At 39.0% G+C, this 21914-nt stretch overlaps 1 protein-coding gene across 1 annotated transcript in view; it reads left to right on the top strand.

Annotated features, from left to right (window-relative positions):
• The window catches only part of ITPA (inosine triphosphatase), a 1021070-nt gene that overhangs the window by 721165 nt on the left and 277991 nt on the right, over positions 1-21914 (top strand). The gene's annotated exons all lie outside the window — the stretch shown is intronic.

The following is a 21914-nucleotide window of genomic DNA, read 5'->3' as shown; positions in this document are numbered from 1 at the left end:
TTTTTTAACTTACTGCTAAGTGCTAACAAAGAAAGTCAACATTGGGGCATACTGTTCTGGGCCAGTGTGGATATATACTTATTCAGTGAAACCAACTCAGTCTTGCAAATTGCAAAGCAGACACAAAGATGCATTATACTTCCAGACTCAGGCTAAGAACTGTGTAATTCACACCTTTTGCAACCCTTTTGCAGTATTTGGTCTCTAATATACAGCTCCAAGCTCTTTAAGTTAAACAAAACAATATATCTGAATTGTTTGAAAGCCAGTGTCTTAAAAGGCAGCTTTTAATGGCCAGATTCATTCCATTTTATTGAAAGTATATGTCTTCCTCAGGTGAACTGTACTCAAGTACAGTTTATCTCTATAATGCGTTTTAAATAAACTTTATGTAAATTGGGTGTTTCAGAAATAACACTAAAGTACATTTGCTTTCATTGTCAATAAGATAATCACTTTACTCAGCCTGGTCAGCCATGATAACAATTTTAAAAGCCATGTGTGGATCTATATAAACCCTTTACAGAAATCAATAGACCTTGACAATGTATTCATTTATTGACATTATAATCTGTATGGGGGAGATGAGGTTTAAGAGTAAGACCTTTTACAAAGAAAATGCTGTAGAAAGCTTTTTTATATGTGTGCAAGTAATTTATTGATTTACAAAGGTCTGCACAAAAATGTGACATTACTTTTCAAGTTAGAGAAGCATTAGTCATCGTTGATAGGGAGTTGCCCTTTAATGTGTATTAGTCACTATAAATATTGCAAACTTTGTTTAAATTGTCTGTTCTTGCCTGCACATAAATACAAACACAAAGAAATCCATGACCCTTTTAGGGAAGTGCTCTCGGATAAAAGCTCCAACGAGAAGGGGAAAAACTTCAAAGTTTTATAGAAAATGTATATGCCATGCCAACTAAAGTGGAGTGGATACAGAGCTCAAGCACTACATTTATGATCTAAACCAACAACTTACTACTATAGATGAAGACATCTGGACTTCAGAAAAGCAGCTGAAAACTCACTCACTAACAAAATGTTAGTCCAATAACTCCGTAGCTTAATGTCTCATGTCACACACTGCTATTAGATGCAATAGATTAATTTCACATACTGTGAGCTGCTTTCAGATTAATATACATTAGGGAATATATAGGACTGCGAGCTGCACATGCATGCTACATTCAAATAACTTAGTCTTAGAGGCTAAAGCGTGGAGGAAAATACCATCTGCTTAGAACAACAGTGCACACACACACACACACACACACACACACACACACACACACACACACACACACACTTCAAGCAGTCCGAATAGCTCTGCAGTATATGTATATACTCGCACCTCAAAAGCTCTCCTCTGCTGCAGCTGTTCACAAATATCTCAAATGCTCTGCACACTTCAATCAGTCAGAATAGCTCTGCAACCATAAACGTTCACAAATACCTCAAAAAGCTCTGCAGTATTCACACTCCAATTCAACCAGCACGGTCGCTCTGCAGTAACCCAGCATTCAAAAAGCAGTCCTTCTTGCTCGCATAATGTTTCCAAACCATAACATTACTTTAGCAGTCATTCAAACGTCCTTCCCAGGCAAAATACGTGAGCCCTTGAGCTCAATTCCGACGGATTGATGGAGCTGAGGTCATCGCGCACGCGATGACGTCAGCTGAAAAGCAGGGAAAAATTGTTTAAAAAAACGCTCTGAAAAAATCAAAATGAAGGGGTGCCACTCGGGAATCTTGGCACCCCATTTTTGGACCCCAAAACTCTGTAAAAAACGAGTAATTCAGTACGGCTGAGAGGTATGGCTAACAGGTTTGCTATATCCACAGGCTCATTGTATGTGGTATCATTAACTACCAGTTTGGCACAAATCTGGGTCTTGCCTTTTAGGCTATGAATGTAACTAAAGAATGCAAGAATGCCTTGTGGTTGTCCTTAGTTGAGGATGCCAGTTTGGATTCATAGTTTGCTTTGGAGGTCTTCACAAGAAGTCTTATTTGTTTATTTAAGCTGAGGAGGGAGTATTTGCAGTTTAGGGCATGCTCCCTCTTACTTTTGGACAACAATTTCTTCCTGTTATTGTAAAGCATGTTAGTGGCAGTTGTCCACTAGGCAGGTTTGCTCTTCCTTGAAGAGCTTGTTTTAGTCCTATCAGGTATGGGCACATCAATGCAGTTATATGGGTGTTTGTAAAAAGCAATGGTGTAGGATTTGGCATAGTTGCCAGTTACATGTGAGGGAGGAGGTGCAATGAAGCTATTTATATCATTCCTTAGAAGGATATAATCTGCTTTGGAGAAATCTTTAGTTTAGTTGCTGCTGGGGGAGGGGCGTGGTGTGATAGTTACTTTGAATGAGACTGATTTGTGGTCAGATCTGACAATAGAAGACCTCACAGTGGGGGTACTACAGCAGTCCCCCATATTGGTAAGCACCAGATCCAAGATCTTGGTGCCCCTAGTTGGGGTGTCCACCAGTTGGTCTAGGGTGCTGGAGTTAATGAACTCGAGGAACCTTTGGACAAGTGTTTTTGAGCATAACTAATTTAGCCAGTCAATGAATGAGCAATTCAAATCACCCAGAACCATGGTGTTCGGATGTATTTTGATGGATTACAGTAGATCCAAGTAGGCAGGGTGGGTGTCTTGATTCATGGAGAGGGTCCTGTAACTGGCAATGACTAGAATAGGTGTCCTACCAACAGTTAGTTGCACCTAAAGTGTGTCCAGGGAATCATACTGTTTAACCAATTTAGATGTGTATTTATCTTTAATGAATATTGAAACACTGCTTTCTTCAGTTTTCACTCCTTCCATTTGGGGTGTGAACATGTAGTAGGAGGTATAACCCAGTATGTCTGGGGTGCTCTCCACTGCCTTGAACCAGGTTTGCGTAATTGCACAGATGCCAGCATCTTCCAAGGTGAGGACTGCTTCCGGTGAGTGCAGTTTCATGCTGACTCCTAGCATTTACCAGCAAAACCTTGAGGTTGTTTATTGATGAAACCTTTACATCATGAGTTTTGTCCTTATGACAGTGCCAAGGCACTATGGTGGTGGCAAGAGCCTTTGCCAGTAGCCAAAATACCAGGCGTGACAGATGAAGACCATCTCGGCAAAGCATCGATGTCTATTGATCATGTCATCCCAGGCTGACAGAAACTAGATCCCCTTAAAAATGACACCAGAAACTAAGCTAATTATTGAAGTCAATTATTTTCTGTTTATATTGTGGTATCATCCTAGGCAAGGATAATGTGTTGCTCAAGGCTAGGGACATACCTGGCTCTGACACATAATCAGAGATCACAATCATGTGTCCCCTCATGTAGTCTAGAGAGGTACATCTCAAGTCGTTCACACCAACAAGTACTATGACTGAATCATAATGGTACATGATGTTGAGAGACTTGAGAGCCTGCATAATCTGATGAAATCCTGGCACCAAAAAGACAGCTGAATGTGACTTTCTTCTTGTTCAGCCTGGTGATGGGGATGCCTGTGTGTTTCACTACAGAGACTCCTATGACTAAGAGTGGATGTGCAGTAACTTATGGGCTTTGATGGTGAGACACTTGTGCTTGTGTCATTATGTGTATTGTGCGTTTTGGGTGTCACGGTTGGTTTAGTTTGTGTTTTGGAGGTCTCTGGTGTTTAAGTAGATTTTTTTGTGAGTCCCTCCACATATGTTGGCCTATGTGTATGTTGTGTGTCATGAGTAGAAGTTGCAGTAGATGGACTGAAAACCTGCTTTGTATTTCTACCTGCTGCATGAAAGAGCTTTAATTTTAGATTAATAATGTAGGTGCATCTCTCAGAAGTAGTACAGGAATGATTTAGAAGTAGGGGGTTGTCAGCCTACACGAGACAGTTGCTACACTATATCAATACACTCATGTCCACCACTCTGGAGGAGAAAAGGAGGGAAACTGACAGCTCATGGTCCCAGGAATAATCTAGTTATAACAGCTGAAGGAATACAGCAGGGGCAGGTATTAGTAGGTTAAAATACTAAGCTAACAGTTTGCTGATTATTGCAAGCTTAGCCAATAACCAGAAGGCAGAATCAAACCTTGTACCTTTTATTTTAGAAGTTAAGATCTTAACCATCATGCCAATCCTCCCCCAGTCTGTGTACTGTCACGTGCAACTGTGTCTGTGACAACACCTATTATATAAAATTCCACTTAGGTGACACATTTTACTTTGCGGAGTATTACTCTATAGATTTGTAGTACCACCGGCCAATAAACATTTTTGTAAACACGTTTACATCATGCTATCAAAAATGCACCACATCAAAGTGGTCATATCAGTTGCCCTGTGGTGTTGGCTGTTGATACTATGCTGTCTATACATGCTTGCATAAGACATGCGTCAATGTACTATATCCCCCATATCTATGGTCGCACAATGGCAAATGCTAAAACATGTCCCTTCCGGCTGTACATGACACAGCTGCTGTATGGCTCATGCCTTGTTTATGTAAGATGGAGTGGAGGATACAGCAATGCAGTTATCACATATACATTCCCTGTCCATACATGCCATATTCAATAACTGCACTGTATTTAAATGTCCAATAATATATCCATTGTCATTGCTAACTATTATCTCAACTCTTCATGTTGTCATTACTATCATATTTACTCCCCTTTCTTACAATGTTGCAGTGTGTCCCTCTCTTATCCATTGTTAGCATGTCCATTTTTAAGTTATATACATGGGTAAACAATGGCAAACAGGTTTATTTATTACTACCATCAATATGGATGTCTTCCTACTTCCTACAGTAAAATGCTTCTTTTTGGAGTCATTGCATTTGAATGCATTAATTGAGTAGATTTTTTTCAATTTACCCTCCCCTCATAATTATTCCTGCACTGTTCCCATTGTATTCTGTGTAAATTATCCCAGTTCTATATCCCCTACATCTACATGCTTAAAAGTCACTTGCTTTTACTTCATATAAGCTGTCCACCTGTGGTCACCTAATATGTTTGCCTACAGACAAGTATTTTTGTTTTTTTATTTAATATTTGTTTACAGGGAAAGTGTGACTTGGAACAAAGCCAATTCTCAGCAGTGGCCCGGGGAAAAATGCTTCAGACACATGTCTTTGAAAAGTGGGAGGAAACCAGAGCACCTTGAGGAAACCCACACGAATGCAGGGAGGACATGCAGACTCCACACAGAAGGTAATCCAGCCGAGAAGCGAACCAGAGAACCTCTTGCTGTGAGATGACCATTCTACTGCTGTACCATATGCATTTACATTATGCTCATGCTTCCAGATCCATTTCATGGCTATCAGCACTGCAGCTGGACATTTCCTCATAACTCTCAAATCATACCCGTTACCCATTCCTTAAATTCAAGAATATAAATGTTTTCTGTTCTTGATTTGTTTCTGCTTTTTGTTCTTGTTTTTTTTTCTGCATGCTGGATTTCTGTTCTTGATTTTCTTCTGCTTATTGAATTTCTCTGTTTGGTTTGTTCCTGCCTGCATGTGGAGTGATTTTTTTGCAGAGCTGCAGCTGTCTCATCTAGCATCTGGTGCCATTCCTTCAAAATAGCGCCCTATCCCCTCAGCTCTTCAAGTGAAGAACAATAAATAAACAAACAAATAAATAAAAATAAAATAAAAGGGATTTGGCTTATTGTACAGCAATGATTTCATACCCCCAGGTCTTCAGGAGAAGAGCAAAAAAAATAAAAGACTTTTGCTTTTACTTTAGAAAGCTGACTGGAACTTTAGCACCGGGTTTCTTCTTACAGATACATGCCCCCTTCAGCTCTTCAGTTGAAGAGGGGAAAAAAGAAATTCTGCAAATTCTGCTTTGTTCACAATATTGGCTTACTACACAAACTGCTGATGCAGGAGCTCTCAATCTTGCCCCCTAACACTTTGCCCCAGGGCAGCTGCCCTTTTGCTACATTAGTCATTTTTTGGAGTCTATTTATTTTAGTGTTTGTGGTGTCTTTGTGGTGACTCTTTGAAGCTTGCCATTTCTTAAATTCTTCTTATTTTAACTAATATGTAGGAACGAACCAGCATGTCATTTTACATCATTATCTTACATCTTTATGTCTTACTTATGATTTTGCATGATGTAATTATTGGATAGGTCACAGTAATTCCAATTAAATGCACATGCTTTTATGAAATATAATTTCTATTCAGTCTAGTCAAGTTATTGTATCTTGGAGAATAACATGTACATTCTGTATGAGTTCCTACTACAAAATCACATCTTTCATTTAAAATATTCTCATATATTTCTTCATAAATTTACTTTCTTTTGTTATAATTTCCCTTCTAGGCTCCCCTTATATAACTTCACTATTGTAAATCAGTTCCAGTCCTGATCCATAAATAACATTCCCTGTTGAAAATGTATTCCTCGCAATGTCCTATTAAGCTCCATAACAATAGCTTTATGTGGAATTCAAATACATGCCAGTATATTCCTCCTTCCCTGCAAATAATCCCTTGTAGCCACAAATCTGACATTATTATCCCTTATTTTCTTCTCTCTTTACCGGGGCCCTTCTTGGAATTAGTATTATGTGAAAGCAAACTATTGATTGAATCGAAATGACTTCCCAAGAACAAAATTATAACACAATATGTTGCAGCTCTTCTCCCAGTGATGGAGACAATACCATTATACTATTTCAAATGTTATGCTATTAAGGCAGATAATGAAATGCCTTCAAATTGAAGCTAACCTAGGAGACTAAATTTACCCTATGACTAGAGGTGCAGCTCAATGTGGACCGAAGTCACTGAAATGAACTTGTCAGAAACTCCACCCAATTAATTAAAATTGCTTTTTTTTTTTGCTGGGCAAGCCTCCTCTGCATCCTCATGTGTTGAGGAAAGAAGTCCCAAACACCCCTTGAACGCACATATACCAACTTCATGGTCACAGAAACACTGAGGAGTGGAAAATCTCAAACAATAGATCACTGTTGATACATACTTAGAAACCACACCACTGGTCAGAAAACAGTGATCAGGAAGTTTTATATTTGGGAATTAAACTGGACATGGTCAGTCCTTGTCCACTAGGAAGTCTAGAAGGAGTAGGGAATCTGTAAATTAATTTTCCCTAATTCCCAGTTCAAGCACTTTACACATAACTCACTATGTCTGTCATAGAACACAATCAAAAATTATAGGGCTACATCCTAATAAAGTGAAGGTTATATTCAATAATCCAGAATTACAAAACAGTATTCTATTTAAACAAAGCACCAACATGTATCTTTTTCAAACATATAGCAAGAAGAAAAAATGCTACCTGCTCACTATTGGTCTATGGCAGGTACTGAAGTAAACAATGCAAAACTTGCTATGTATTCATAAATAAAATAATTTTAAATAAAGACTGATACTGCTTGTGCAAGGCGGCATGCCTAAATGACAGACCTTATAAGAAAAATGAAAGAAATGATTTACTCCATTCACTAAACTGGTGAATAATGAGCACTCGCTAGCCTAATGGTGTTCTACTATTCAAGATTTGATGCCCATATACGGAAAGCTATGAAACTGTATTTGCTCAATACCCAAATGTGGCAGAACTAATAATGTAAAAACTTAAAACATAAAGACCATATTATAGTTGTAATATTTCCAGGAATGAGACTTATACAAGATGTATTCTTCCCTTCTTCTACTTGATTCATGGGATGGTAAAGAGGAGAAAATCTATGAATATTAATCAGTAAAGTGGATGGTCACTATAGAGAAGAACAGCAGTAACCAGCAGTAGCATATTTTTTGGAAGGTTGGTGGCAGGCAAATGGATATGGGCAGTGGATGGCCTTTCCGAAAAAAAAAAAAACAGAACTGAAGTGCATTACTGTGTGGCTCTTAGTTTTTTATTATTATTGTTATTATTTTTATGAGTTAGATTTCTAAGATCAGTGAGATGTGCACAGACAATAAAGTAACTGTAATTGCTGGTGCTGCCTATGGAGGAGAAGGACTGACTGCTTTTGTTTACTCAAAGTTCTGGCTTTGCAGGACTAATGTGAATGTTTATGAAGTAATTTTGAATACTTTATATATTGTTTACTGTTTGTGTGGAACAAAGTTGCAATACAGTATTGTGGCTATTATGTTTTATTGCTATCAGATTTTCCAAGAAAGTGGCTGTAACTGCTGTGTGGACATGGTGCTGCAGCAGTTATAGCCACTTTGCTGTGTGACTTTGTCTAAAAAAGTAGCTATAACTGCTGTGTGGTGGTGGTGGTGCTGTCTGGTGATGAAATAATTTACTTTCTTGTTGTTTACTGAGTTTAAACAGCCGTTAATCTAGTTTTGCAGGACTAATGTACATTTACATGGAATACGTTGGAATATTTTACTGTGATTACTGTGAGTTTGTATGAAGAAAACTTGCAAAATATTACTCTGGACATTACTATTTTTAACCACAATCAAACATCTGATGAATGCGCAGTCAATACACTAATTGTAACTGAGACTACCTGTTGATAAAAGTGACTTAGCTCTGCTGTTAATTCATCACTGTTAGACAGCAGTTGCTGATCTGCCATTACAGGATAGTGTCATTCAATATATTTTATTTGCTGAAATCATGTAAAAATAGCATTGTTATGGTTTATGTGCTTGTGCGTGTGTGTGTGTGTGTGTGTGTGTGTGTGTGTGTGTGTGTGTGTGTGTGTGTGTGTGTGTGAGAAAGAGAGACAGAAAGAGAGAGGAAAAACTGTGTCCGTGTGTGTGTGTTTTTGTATCATGCAATAGACAGTTCTTGTCAGGGGTTATATCAAAATGTGTAAGCATGTGTGTTAAAAAAAAACAATCAGTGAATCTTGAGATAGACTAGGCTTGTCAGAGGCAGTGCCACCAGGTATGAGCTCCGTGTAAAACAAAGTCAGTGCATCTGATGATAGACCTGGCTTGTTAGAGGCAGTGCCAATGTATGCATGCGTGTGTGCGCGCGCGCGTGTGTGTGTGTGTGTGTGTGTGTGTGTGTGTGCGCGCGCGCACTCATGTGTGCATGCATGTGCATGCCTGTGTGTACATATGTACAAATATATACTAAAGTTTGGTAGAAAATTACCTAGATACTGACACTCTAACATTAATGAACATATTTTGTGATGAGTGATAAACTCTTTAGGCAAGAAACTGAGTTTGTTAATCTTAGAACGTAACATACTCCATATATAATAACATTTGTATTGCGCATATGTGTGTGTGTGTGTGTGTGTGTGTGTGTGTGTGTGTGTGTGTGTGTGTGTGTGTGTGTGTGTGTGTGTGTGTGTGCGTGTGTGTGTGTGTGTGTGTGTGTGTGTGTGTGTGTGTGTGTGTGTGTGTGTGAGTGTGTGTATAATATAATTGATTTTTATCTGTGGACCAACATAATATTGCCAGGCACATATGTAACTGGTTTAGACAGTAATAAAAAAGAACAATTAATAAGTCATTATATTTCAAAAATAAAGCATAAAATGCATCATAGAATATGCAGATGCACAGAACTTATTGGTGCCTGATCCACACCCCAGGCTGTATAGGTGGATTTTGATGCAAGTTATTTTTTTTTTTGTAATCTGCAGAATTGGCTCAGTGGCTCCTCTTCCCACCACCAAACTGACCCCTTTATGCCGCCATCAGGGCAAGAGCCCTCCAGCCCATTTGTTCCATGGTAGAGTTGAGAGTCATGTGTCAGGGAGTGGAGTGGAGCAGTCTTCAGATTATGTGAACAGCTCTATTCCACATCATACAGCAGCCTCACAAGCTCTGCTATAGCTGCTTTGGGAGGGGTGTGCTTACTTCATCACATGACCAACCTCTAGACCAAGAGGTATACTGCTGCAGCTTGGGCATGCTCACCCTTTATGCTGTAGCAGTACACCTACACTCCTGTTTATTAATGCAGCGAGTGAAGTGCCTCCCTCTACAAGATTGGTGAGTCAGTGCTGGCTGAAATAGTAGTGCTCTCTTTGTTCTTTTGCATTTTTCCTAGTCTGACATCAGAGATACAAAGGTGGCTTCCTTGTGTGAGTAGGGATAAGGAGGAATTCTGCGAATATGTATGACAGCAGCCACTGGAAATATATGGCTGTGGCATTTGTGCCTTCAGTTTCATCCCAATCCATCACCAGGGGGATACACAGAAGGTGACCATCTTTTTTTTGGGGGGGGGGGGTTAAAGAAACAGACACTAGTGCTAGATATGACTTATGTAACATGACAAGTACTTGTCTTTGCTTATTGTGAACTGCTATTTTGTCAGCCTTGAACATTAAGCCTTGGACACAACTTAATTGCCCTTTAAAAAAAAAGTAAGACTGAATTTCTTTCCTTATTTACATTTTTTGTTCAAGCCATCACTGGATGAAAACATTGGAAAAAGCTCTAAAATACACCTCAAAGTGTCTATAATTTCATAGCTTCTTGAAGCATAGCGACTCCTAGACCCCAGCTTAATTCAGTCATTTCCTCCACAGTCGTTACCATGCAGTCTTTGCTAGTTAGGGTGCATTGAAAGGAAGCAGGAAAAGAATGAAGAGTAAGGGAACGTGAGAAAAGCCAGAAAAAAGTAATCTCGATGATGTGGGATGGATAAGATGGAAAAATGGGAGGATGTAGTAGGGACATGCTAGACAGTGAAGGGCATCATGGAACCCTTTGCCTAGGTTTTCATTTCACCTAAGGCTAGCCTTGGATATAACACCTGCAATAGTGCAGACTTAAAACTGTATCAGTAATTGAGATGAAAATGGATTGATGCTTTATGGCCTACCACTTTGTCATTTTAAATTATGAATGGGCAAAGACAAAAGATTTAAGTTTCATTGAATGACCACTTCTTTAATGTAGCTTGACAAAATAAAAGACTATGGCCTTAGAAATTCAATGAGAGTAGATATCTCAGCACAGGGTAAAGGAGATGGCTCAGCTTGGTGAGCGTATTATTCAGTCAAATGCATTTATGCATGGTATTAGAAATTGTGTTGGAGCATAATTTGTTTATGTTTAATGATTTTTGTTATTGGCAAGTAGCCGGAGTGGCAATGGGCACTAGTTGTGCCAACACATATGCCAATCTGGTCATGGTGGACTGGGAACAACAGCATTTGTTAGGGGTCAGTCCCCATGTCGTATTTTATCAACGTTTTGTAGACGACTTTTTTGTTGGTTGGAAGGGAGATGAGGATAGTTTATCATTCCATCAACACTTGAATAGTACTAGTGATTTTTTATGGTTCACCATGAACCATTCTAGCCAAAGTATTGACTTCCTGGATGTTACAGTTTTTTAAAACAGAAGACGGATGGTCTACTACGTTGTATAGAAAGGATTACTATTGTCCAGCATTTCTCCATCGAGACAGCATGCATTCACATCATATTTTTCCAAATATAGTTAAGGGGCAGGCCATGAGGGTTTCACGCCTCTGTTGTGAGGAGGTGGACCATCTCGAAGGGCTCCGGATTTTGAAGGATGATTTCATGGTTAAGGGCTACGGCTCACAAGAGGTGGATTTGGCTTATTCAAGGGTAGTGAATAAAAGGCAAGGGAGAGCCAAGCCATATTTTTCTAATCCTGCCCTTATGCAGGATAGAGAAAGGAGTAATGGTGAGATCTCTCAGATCCCATGGTACTGTCCTTCATGCAAGACATAGATAGGTTTAAAGGCATTATTCGGGAGAACTGGCATATTCTCTTGGTTGATGATAGAACCATTGCAGTTGTAGGTTCACAACCTAGTACATAAGAATAGGAAGAACTTGAAGCAACAGCTATGTTACCCGAGAGCAGTAAGAGGTGTGGAAGGTATTTTGTATGGTACATGTAAATGTGGAAACTGTGTGTATTGTACATACATAGATAAATCAAGGTTTTTTACACTCCCTGGACAGGGCACCTATGGCAGTTCAGGGCTAGTGCAAACTGTAACACATTTAATGTTATCTGTGTGGCACACTGCAGGATATGTTTCCGTTTCTATGTAGGCAAGACAAATCGTCACCATAGGGAGAGTATTAGAGATCACCTTTACTGCACAAGGAGGGGCCTGGAGTACAGCGCTTTAGCTAAACACACTATATCAACAGATGAACAGCATACATTTTTATTTCAAGTACTTCATATTCAAGATATAAATCATAGATTGGGAGACCATGTTAACCAGACAGAATGTTTGTAACTTCAGTGGATCTTGAGGTTGGGGGCTCATAGGGAGCTAGGCTTGAATGACTCTGTCCCCCTTAAACCCATTTTGAAATCTAAGAAATTGAAATAAGAACCATTAACAAGTTTTGATATATTTTGTTTTGTATATGTGAACTGTATTTTTAATTTTTAATTAGTTCTTTATGGTGAGGGAGGGTATACAGACTTTTCTTGCATTTTATTGATTGTTTTGAATATGAAAGGTGTATTTAAATTGTCTTTAATTGAAATGTAATTGTCTGATGAAGTAATGTTGATCATTGCGAAAGCGCTCACAATATTTTGTCATTAAACTGGTGGATTTTATTGTTTTGTGGTTACCTTCTGCCTCATTTAGGTTTGTTGTTTTTACTTTATTCGCTGTCTACTTCGCTAGTTGGGACTGTTTGGGCAAGAATCCTCAGTCAAATGCATATTTATTGAGAGATAGGAAAGCACTTTGAAGGTATGCAGAGGTTTTGTGTTCTCCATGTGTGCCCTTAAGCATAGTTTACCTTGAATTACAGTGTCTTGTGGTGAAATCAAATGAACAGTTTCAATGTTATATCTTGTGCTCACATATGAACTGCAGGAATAGTCAGAATGTCTGCGAAAAAGTCTAACTAGGTTAGAATCAAACATTATGAAGGCGAAATGAAAAAAAGGATTTTAAGGTTTACTTTCAAGCCAGGCATGTGAAATAGTATTTCATTCATATTTACTGGACTAAGTAGCGTCTGTTTTTTTTTTTTCAGACTTTCAAACTGGACAGCCATTGTTAACAAAATAATTATTACTGGTGCTGTTTGTTTAAAAGTGTCTTACTGTTAGCACTTTTTGAAACACTTGTTTTTCAGTTCTTATATGCTGTGAAGACTTGTTTTTTGACCTTTTTGAAGGGTGATTCCCTGTTTGTTGCTAAGATGAAGGAGTAAACACAAGTATACTGTGGCACATTCTTTCATAGAGAGTTGATGGTTATCTTTCAAGTACAATTGGTATGTTACTATGCTATTTGTGAATTGTTTGCTTCCAAGTACAACTGGTCAGGTGGATGAAAGTTGCTCCTGCTAGCTCTCACTCACTTTGGATTTTAAAGGCAAGTTTTCTTCGTTTCTGCTTCTGTTGGATCACACAATGCATATCACAAGGCTTGCATTACATTAGCAGTGTGTTAGTTTAGTTCAATATAATGGCAGAAATTATAACATGATATGAGTTAATTTTCCTAAATTATAAAACTGTTTTTGTAAATGTGACTTAGATTAAAGAAAAGACAAAGGGGTAGACAAGTTAAGGAAAAGAAGGCAAAGGGACAAAAATAAGTATTTTGCTGATCCTGTTGATGTCTGTTCATCTTGATTATTATTTGGCATTTTTGCTGAGCCATGAGGTATCATTACTTGAGCTGAGCATTAATTCTAAGAATGCTACTTGTAATACAATAATAGTGGTAGTGTTAATGTGGTGAGTATACATTACAGGTATATGCAGTTTATAGTTACAAAGGTGATGATACATAGTGCTCACAATGTTGGAACTGCTGGCATTTAACCTGCTTTATATTTTTGTAATATTTTGTTTTATCTTATTAAGGGATGTGGGGAAATAAATAGTCAACACAAAATTAACATATTGTGATTTGAAGCAGCTGGTGCTAGAAATGTATTATTCTGTTTGGGGGAAAGTATTGCAAAAGTATAAAAGAAATATATGTGGGAGGCTATGCCTTTGTTTTGAGACTGTAGAAATCCCTTTGCAAGCAAAAGACAAATGATATTCCCAGTAAATGTTGAACATGGGAACTGAAGCCTTTCTTGGCTGCATTGTGGAAAAATTGGGAAAACAGTATAACCATTGCATTATTAACCTTTAAATCACAAACTCTAAGACCTTCACAGCTTAGAGAAAATATACATATTACAGGTTAGTGCTGTTGCATAAACATGATATTTCCTAAGAAACAGTTATTAATTCTAACTCAACCAGCAGTACAGTTACATCTGCACTGAGGGCTTTCATTCTGTATGAGTGCTTGGGAGGTACAACAACAGATGCATGTCATCAAAATTTAACAGTGTCATGTGTATTAACGTGTGGGCAAATTCAAAGTTCAACAAAGAAGCTACAGACATTGACAGATTTCTGTGTTTAGAAGGATGAAATGTATGTCATTTATAGTGGCAAAAATAGTTCAGGAGCAGCAGAGGGAAAAACTACCAGCAGACGTAGTGGATGAACAGTGTATTTATTTCCTACTGTATTCACTGTGGGTGAGGTGGGTATTGGCTGGATAAACTATCAGGGACTGTGCCTAAACACGTGGGAGTCTATAAAGTTTTATTTAATCAGATTGCTACTTTTTTATGTGCTTTTCTACCCCTCTGTCCTAGCAACCACCAAACCACTGCATATTAAACTCAAGCCCATTTGTTCTCTAATTAGTGGTGAAGAATCTTCCAGCAGAACCCCTGGGATGAATGCTGCTTAGAGGTGCTATAGATAGTAGAGTGTTTGATGCTCTCTCACCAACATCCCAACAATAAGATCATTTGTATGAATAGCCTACTCCTCTCTCCTTGATTGATGATATGTGCATCTCTGTCACTGTAGGGACCAACTATAATTCTCTATTAGATTATATCATACACCCTTGCTCGCAGCTAACAATGGCTACTGTTACTGGCATGGCTGGCCACCCCAACACCCTCCCTGTACTATATCCACCTTTTGTGCATGTCCTCAGGCAGAGATCATGTTTGGGAGCAGGTACCCTAGACCAGACAGGGCCAACCCCTTCTCCTGAGACATCAAGTGCCCAAGCAACTATTTGAACTTGGGTCATTTAGGCTATAGTCAAAACTTTCTTCTTGTATTTCACCAAGGAGCCTAGAGACTGCTGATTAAAAAAAATGAACAACGAATGAATGAATGGTGATCTGTGCTTGGAGCTAATTCTCTGCACTGATGACATCATTACTTAATTAAGAAGTGATTCATGTACTAATCGAGACATTTTACCCACTCTCTGTTGAACTGTGGGTTGCTTTGAGATGCATGACTCATTTTAACATTTAGATTCCATTAATGCTAAAAATGTCATTCCTATGGCATTTTAGTAATATGATTTCCGTATTTTTCCAAGCATTAGGTGTTTAATAAATGTCCTGGAACTTCAGTGGTTATATGCAGCTGCTCATGGTTTATGACTAGCATCTGCCACACTGCACAGGATCATTACTGATGTTGTATCAGGATTATTTTTAGTTGCAGTTTTTCAGAAACTAGTTCCTTCATATGTCACTGCATGCATCTTTGGTTTGTACTGTGTTTTACTATGGAGCAAGTTATAACTGAACATCGGTCCACCAGTCAATTCTACTTGTGTTACATAAGTAAATCAATATATTAAGCAAGGGGATATGCAGTGATTGCAAACTATATAACATAGCTTAGGAAAATATTACAAGTTCAGACAAAAATTTTGATTTGTATGTCAAGATCTGATGCTGCTCCCTCACCACATTAAATTACCTTTTGTTGTACAGTATGTCTTAAAATATTTTTTATTTTTTTATTTTATTAAGCAAGTAGGTGAACTGGACCAGTGAAAATCCTTTTCAGTCACAGTCTAGTTAAAGAATAAAAATTAGATGAAAAAAATGGACTACAGAAAAACTAATCAGTGTAACAAAAGAATACACTAATAAGGAATGACTAATTATAAATGATAAATAACAATAATGCTAAATGATAAATATTTCAATATATAATCAAATATGAAGTATATATGCTAAAATATTCATAAAGAAAACATCTAACGGAATAACTAGTAACATGACAACTATCTGTTACTTTAAATGTAGTAGTCTTTTTTTATTGAATCACTTATATCTGTTTTAATTTCTCCAAGTATTTTGGGTTTCTAATACCATGATGGGAATGGACTCCATTCCTAAGTCAAAGTATGATTCAAGTTCATGAAATTAGTATTGTTTCAATCTTTAATGTTAGCCAGAAGTGCTGCAATGTACCCAGTAATGACTCCTTCTGCAATTCATACAGATTGACATGTACCAGTAAGATATCTAAGTACGATTGTAAACATTTTTTATAAGACCTGTTGCTCCTGCTACTATTGGAACTGTCTGGGTATCCTTCCTCCACATTCCCCACATTTCTGACTGCAAATCCTGGTATTTTATCACTTTGTGTCTCTCTGTATGTAAGACATTGTAGTCACCGGGTGTAGCAATTTCAATGATCAATGCTTTGATCTTCTTTTCATGGGGTACTATATCTGATTTTCTCGTATCTGTTTTTTTTTTAACTGTTGGAAGTGGGTGATCCCATGTAATATAAACCATCACTTTTTATAATGGTTTGTGGCTCACGTTTCCAGTGTTTTTCAGCTACTTCAGAATTATAATATTTGCACAATCCCCAATGCAACAGTCTTGGCACATTATTATGCATTTCAGTATACAGTCCTTCTGCCATTAGTGTATCATAACCAGAAACAAGCTATGCAACTGTTTCCAATTCTGTTTGACAAAACCTACACTTGTCTGTTTCTTCCACATGTTCAATGGACTTTGTAAACCAACATGTACATAGTCTACTATCTTGGGCCGCCAATATCAACCTTTCGTCTTTTGGTTTAAATTCATCTCTCCTTAACCATTCATGTGTTTGATCCTGACTAACATGGTTATTCCAAGAGTTTTCCATACTTGCAATTATATTTATGCATTTTTCACATTTCTTGCCTTTTCATCTGATCCTTCACCTTATCCTTTTTTTTTTTTTTTTTTTGGCACATTCAGTTGCTGCCTGATTTTTATCTACTTCTGGTATGATTTCCAATCCCACTTAACACTGATATGCTTCTGCTAAACTAAGCAGGAAAGTAATTTTAGACTTATTCTCTTCATGTTTCAACACTTTCACTATGTTTGGGTCTTGTGAGGTAAGCAGATATGTATGTGGGGCACTGACCACGACTCTGATCTGTGATATATAACAATAAATATCCTGTTTTCTTGCTTATATTTACATGTTATTGCTTATTCTTACCATTGATTACACTTTTTATTATCTGCTGACTACTTTTTATTGCACTTTTTATTGTCTGCTGCCTACTTTTTACTGTATTTTATTTCTATAAACTAATATGCACTGTTGTACTGCAGTTGTCTGCCTCCCTTTTTGTAAAGCTGTTTTAGCTAAGTTTCATAGTGTGAAACGTATTAATTGGAATTTTTCTCCATTTGCTAAGCATCTGTTGTTGCTTTGATTTTCCTGCCAAGGAGTGTATCATATAACTGAAAAAAAGCATTCTCTAAAGTCTCCTTGCTCCTTTTTCTGTTTGAAACTTTCATTTAGTGTTTCACTGCTGTTTTTCTTATGTGATAAACATTTCTGTAGTGTTTTTTGTATAAAATAGTGTAGCTAGTAGCTGTAGCATAGTTCCCCACCCTCCCTCTGTATTGATTTGTTTGTGTCTTTTTGCTTTTCTCGGTTAGGGGTCACCACAGCGGAACACCGGTCTGCTAATGATTGGCAGTAGATTTTTACGTGCTGGCTTGCTGGGCCTAATGCACAACCTTTAACGAAGGAATGCCCATTCACGCATGTCACCACACAGAAGACGCTCTAACTGAGAATCAAACGGGCAACGTCTAATTGTAAGGTGACAACGCTACCGCAGAACCACCACCGCAGTACTTCTCCCTCTGTATTGATGTCTTTGTCTTGTTCTTTAACTTGGTGGCTTTGCAGTTGCCTGCCCTATTGCAAATTTGATCTAGGACACTCCTCCCAGTCTGGTCTTATTAGCTCATTCTACTTAATACAGAAAGAACATTTGGGAAGGCAAACACCTTAGTTTCTTAACTTGGAATTTTCAGTTTTTTGTTCCTCCTTTCTCCCTTCCCACTCTACAAACAAAAAAAAAAATTCTCAGCTGATTTTACATTATTTGTGTTTCATACTCTATTACTTCATCTTGCTTTTTCAGCTACTTATTCTCTAAAGTGTTCACTTGCATCTTTTCTGCTGCATTTATTACTGCTTGTTTTTAGCCTATTTAAATTGTAAGTGTTATTCTAAGCCTCTTAGTTTTGATTTAAGCACTTGGGCTTTAGGCCTACCCCTTAGCTCTCCCTAGCCTCTTTCCCTCAGATTATGATAAATATGGATGGACAATTTCCTACGGACTATTCTGACATCCTGGTTGATATAGGCATCCTAAGACAGTGTAGCAATTGCTTCATGTACACGGGCAACCATCTACTATTACCACCTAGAAACACAATTTGTGACAGATGCAATTACATTAAGAACCTATGCTCTCTCCCTAACAAGTCAGTATATCTGTCACTGAGAAGGCTATCAACACAATCACTACACCTCAAACACCACCCACAACTACACAACGCACACCTACATATGTGGAGGTTCTCAACAAAACATACCCAAACAAAGGAGACCTCAGAGGCCAAAACACATGTGAACTCCACAACCCTCCACACCACGTACAACACATGCCCACACACCAGTGTCTCACAATCACAAAGGCCTAACCATAAACCTAACATATTAGTCATAGGAGACTCCATTATGAGACACATAGATGTGCCTCTCATCAGGCTGGCTAAGGAGAAAGTCACAGTTAGTTGTCTGTCAGGTGCCAGAATCCATCATATCACACACGCACTCAAGTCTTTCAACAACAGGTACTGTTATGACTCTGTCGTAGTCCATGTTGGGATGTATGACTTGGGATGTACCACCCAGGACTCTATGAATGGAGATATGATTGAGCTCGCTGAATATGTGTCCCAGGCAGGTATGTCCCAGACCTTAAGCAGCATTCTACCATCACCCAGAATGATGCCTCAAAACAAACAGAAAATGATTTACTTTAACAATTGGCTTAGTTTTTGTGTCATTCCAGGGGGATCCAGTACCTGACAGCCTGGGAAGATATGAACGACAGACCACAATGCTTTGCTAGAGATGGCCTGCATCTGTCTCACTTGGGCTTCAGGCTTTTGGCAAAGGCCTTGCCTCCCCCATAGTGCCCTTTTTAGAAAAAGTCCTGAGGTTGATAAAACCAACATAAAAATTTCAACAAAATGCAAATACTAGGAGTCTAAACATGAAACTGCACTCATTGCAAGCATTCTTAACCCTGGAAGATGCTGACATTTGTGCAGTCACAGAACTGGTTCAAAGCTGTGGCGAGCACCCCAGCCTTACCTGGTTACTCATCCTATCATACATTCAGACCCCAAACTCTGGGCAGCAAAGCCAAAGGAGGTGGAGTTTCAATATATATTAAAGACACACACACCTCCAGGCTGGTCAAACAGTATGACGCAGAGACACTCCAGGTGCAGTTAACCATTGACAAAACCAATATTCAAATCATAGTTAGCTACAGGTCCCCAAATTTGACTCAAGATGCCCACTCCACCTATCTGGACCTCATCAAATCTATCAAGATTCAACCCTTTACCCTGATCCTGGGTGACTTTAATTACCCAACTATAGACTGGAAAAACTACTCATGCCAGAATGCAAATGCCCAGATATTCCTCGATTTTATCAATGCAAATGCCTTTGAACAGCTAGTTGATGCCCCCACAAGAGGTGGTAATATCTTGAACTTGATATTAACCAACATAAGTAACCACTGCAGCACCCCTACAGCATCATCCTCCCTGGTATGATCCAACCATAAAGCATCTACTTTTGAAGTCAGCATCTCTCCTGAGCCCATCTAGCTAGGGTCAAACAAAACACTTCTCCAAAGCTGATAACAACCTCCTGAGGGATGGTATAAACAGCTTCACATCCCCTCCCCCCTCTGGTGAACTGGCACCAGTGTCCAAATCTACACCAAAGTACTATACTTGTATAGATGCATGGAATCAGGAATGACTGACAGGACAAAATCATCCTCCGCAAAGAAGAGTAAACCTGTCTGGTGGACATCTCAGTAAATAAACTATATAAGAAAAGGAAACAATTGCTGTCCAGGACCAAGAAGGAGCAGGTACCCAGTTGGAAGCAATCTCTCCTTTGCCTGAATAAGCAAATAAGAGCACTAGTGAAATCCTCTAAAGCCAACTTTGAGTCTAAATTGGCCACATCTGCTAGAGACAATTATAAGGCCATCTTTACATATGTCTACAATCTCAAAGGAAGCACCCTGATCTGTTCAGAACTGGTGGTCAAGGACACCACATACACAAATGCTGTAGATATAGCCAACCTACTGGCTGACAGATTCACTGAAAACTTCACCCCTCTGTCCCCCCCATCAGTAAATCAGGTCATTCCCAGTACCTGCCCTCCTCCCCTTATCTCTAGGGAACAGGTCATCACTGCCCTCTCCAAAAGGCAAAAAAATACAGCCTCCATGGGACCCAATAACATCTCAGGCTGCATCCTACATGAACTGTGTACCGGATTTGTCTCAACCAAGTGGAAGACAGCCACTGTCATCCCTTTACACAAAGATGGAGTGTCCACCGATCCAGAAAATTATCGACCCATTAGCCTAACTAGCCTGATCTGCAAGGCCATGGAATGGGTTATTATGGACCTCATTAACAGGGACATTGGCAACCTCCAAACACTGGACCTCACACAGTTTGGCTTTGTCAAAGGGAAGTCATGTCTGTTAAATCTGGTTGACTTCTTTGAGACAGTCACCAAAGCCATGGATGAGGGTAAGACGGTGCACACTGCCTACCATGACCTGGCCAAAGCCTTTGACACTATTCCCCACTCGAGCATAATAGATAAACTCTCTCAACTAGGCATCAATCCATATGTTATCAGATGGGTAGCAAACTGGGTCACAGATAGAACCCACTTAATAAAAATAGGGGAAGCCACCTCAAGCAGTAGACCAGTAATGAGTGGCATACCCCAGGGATCGGTCCTGGGGCCGCTGTTATTCAGGATATACTTCTCTGAGGTGCGGGCCAAACCAGTGGGTTATGGCTGACCATGTTTGCAGATGACTGCAAGCTGGGCATGGTCATCAATTCCCCAAGTGATGTGGATGTCCTCCAAGAGAGTCTCACCCAAACAAATGACTGGAGCCAGAAACATAGCCTCAAGCTGAATGCCAAAAAATGCATTATCATCACCTTTGGGGAGACTGACATCCCCACATATTATCACATTAATAACAACATCCTAAGCACGCAATCAGTCGTGAGGGATTTGGGCACCCTGGTTGATAGCAACCTGACTTTTTACCACTATGTTACTTCCATTGTACGGAAAGCTTTCTACATGGCCCACCTCATAAGTAAGGATATCTCATCCAGGGATAAGGAGGTCATAACATCCCTGTATTCTTCCCTTATAAGGAACAAATATCCTGAGCTCAGCTCAGATAGTTTAGTGGTAAAATGCTGTGGCTATGGTGTGCACGGTTCTGGGTACAAGACTTGCAAGGGCTGATTATGGGGTTGGGAGGGTGGCCTAATGTTTAAGGTGTTTGCCTTACAAACACAAGGTGCAGGGTTTGAGTCTGACAAGGGATAATTGGCTAAGCTTAAAATGGCTCACAAGGGCAGCTAGCTTAGTACTAATCTATGAACCTATGCACCTATGATGCCATTGCTGCAATATGTGAGGGTGTAAACCATCATTGAGGCTGCCTGTACAACAGCC

This window comes from Protopterus annectens, chromosome 2.part1, assembly GCF_019279795.1.
Source record: "Protopterus annectens isolate FY-2018-M chromosome 2.part1, PAN1.0, whole genome shotgun sequence".
Taxonomy (NCBI): Eukaryota; Metazoa; Chordata; order Ceratodontiformes; family Protopteridae; genus Protopterus; species Protopterus annectens.
This window is presented reverse-complemented; position numbering and strand designations above follow the sequence as displayed.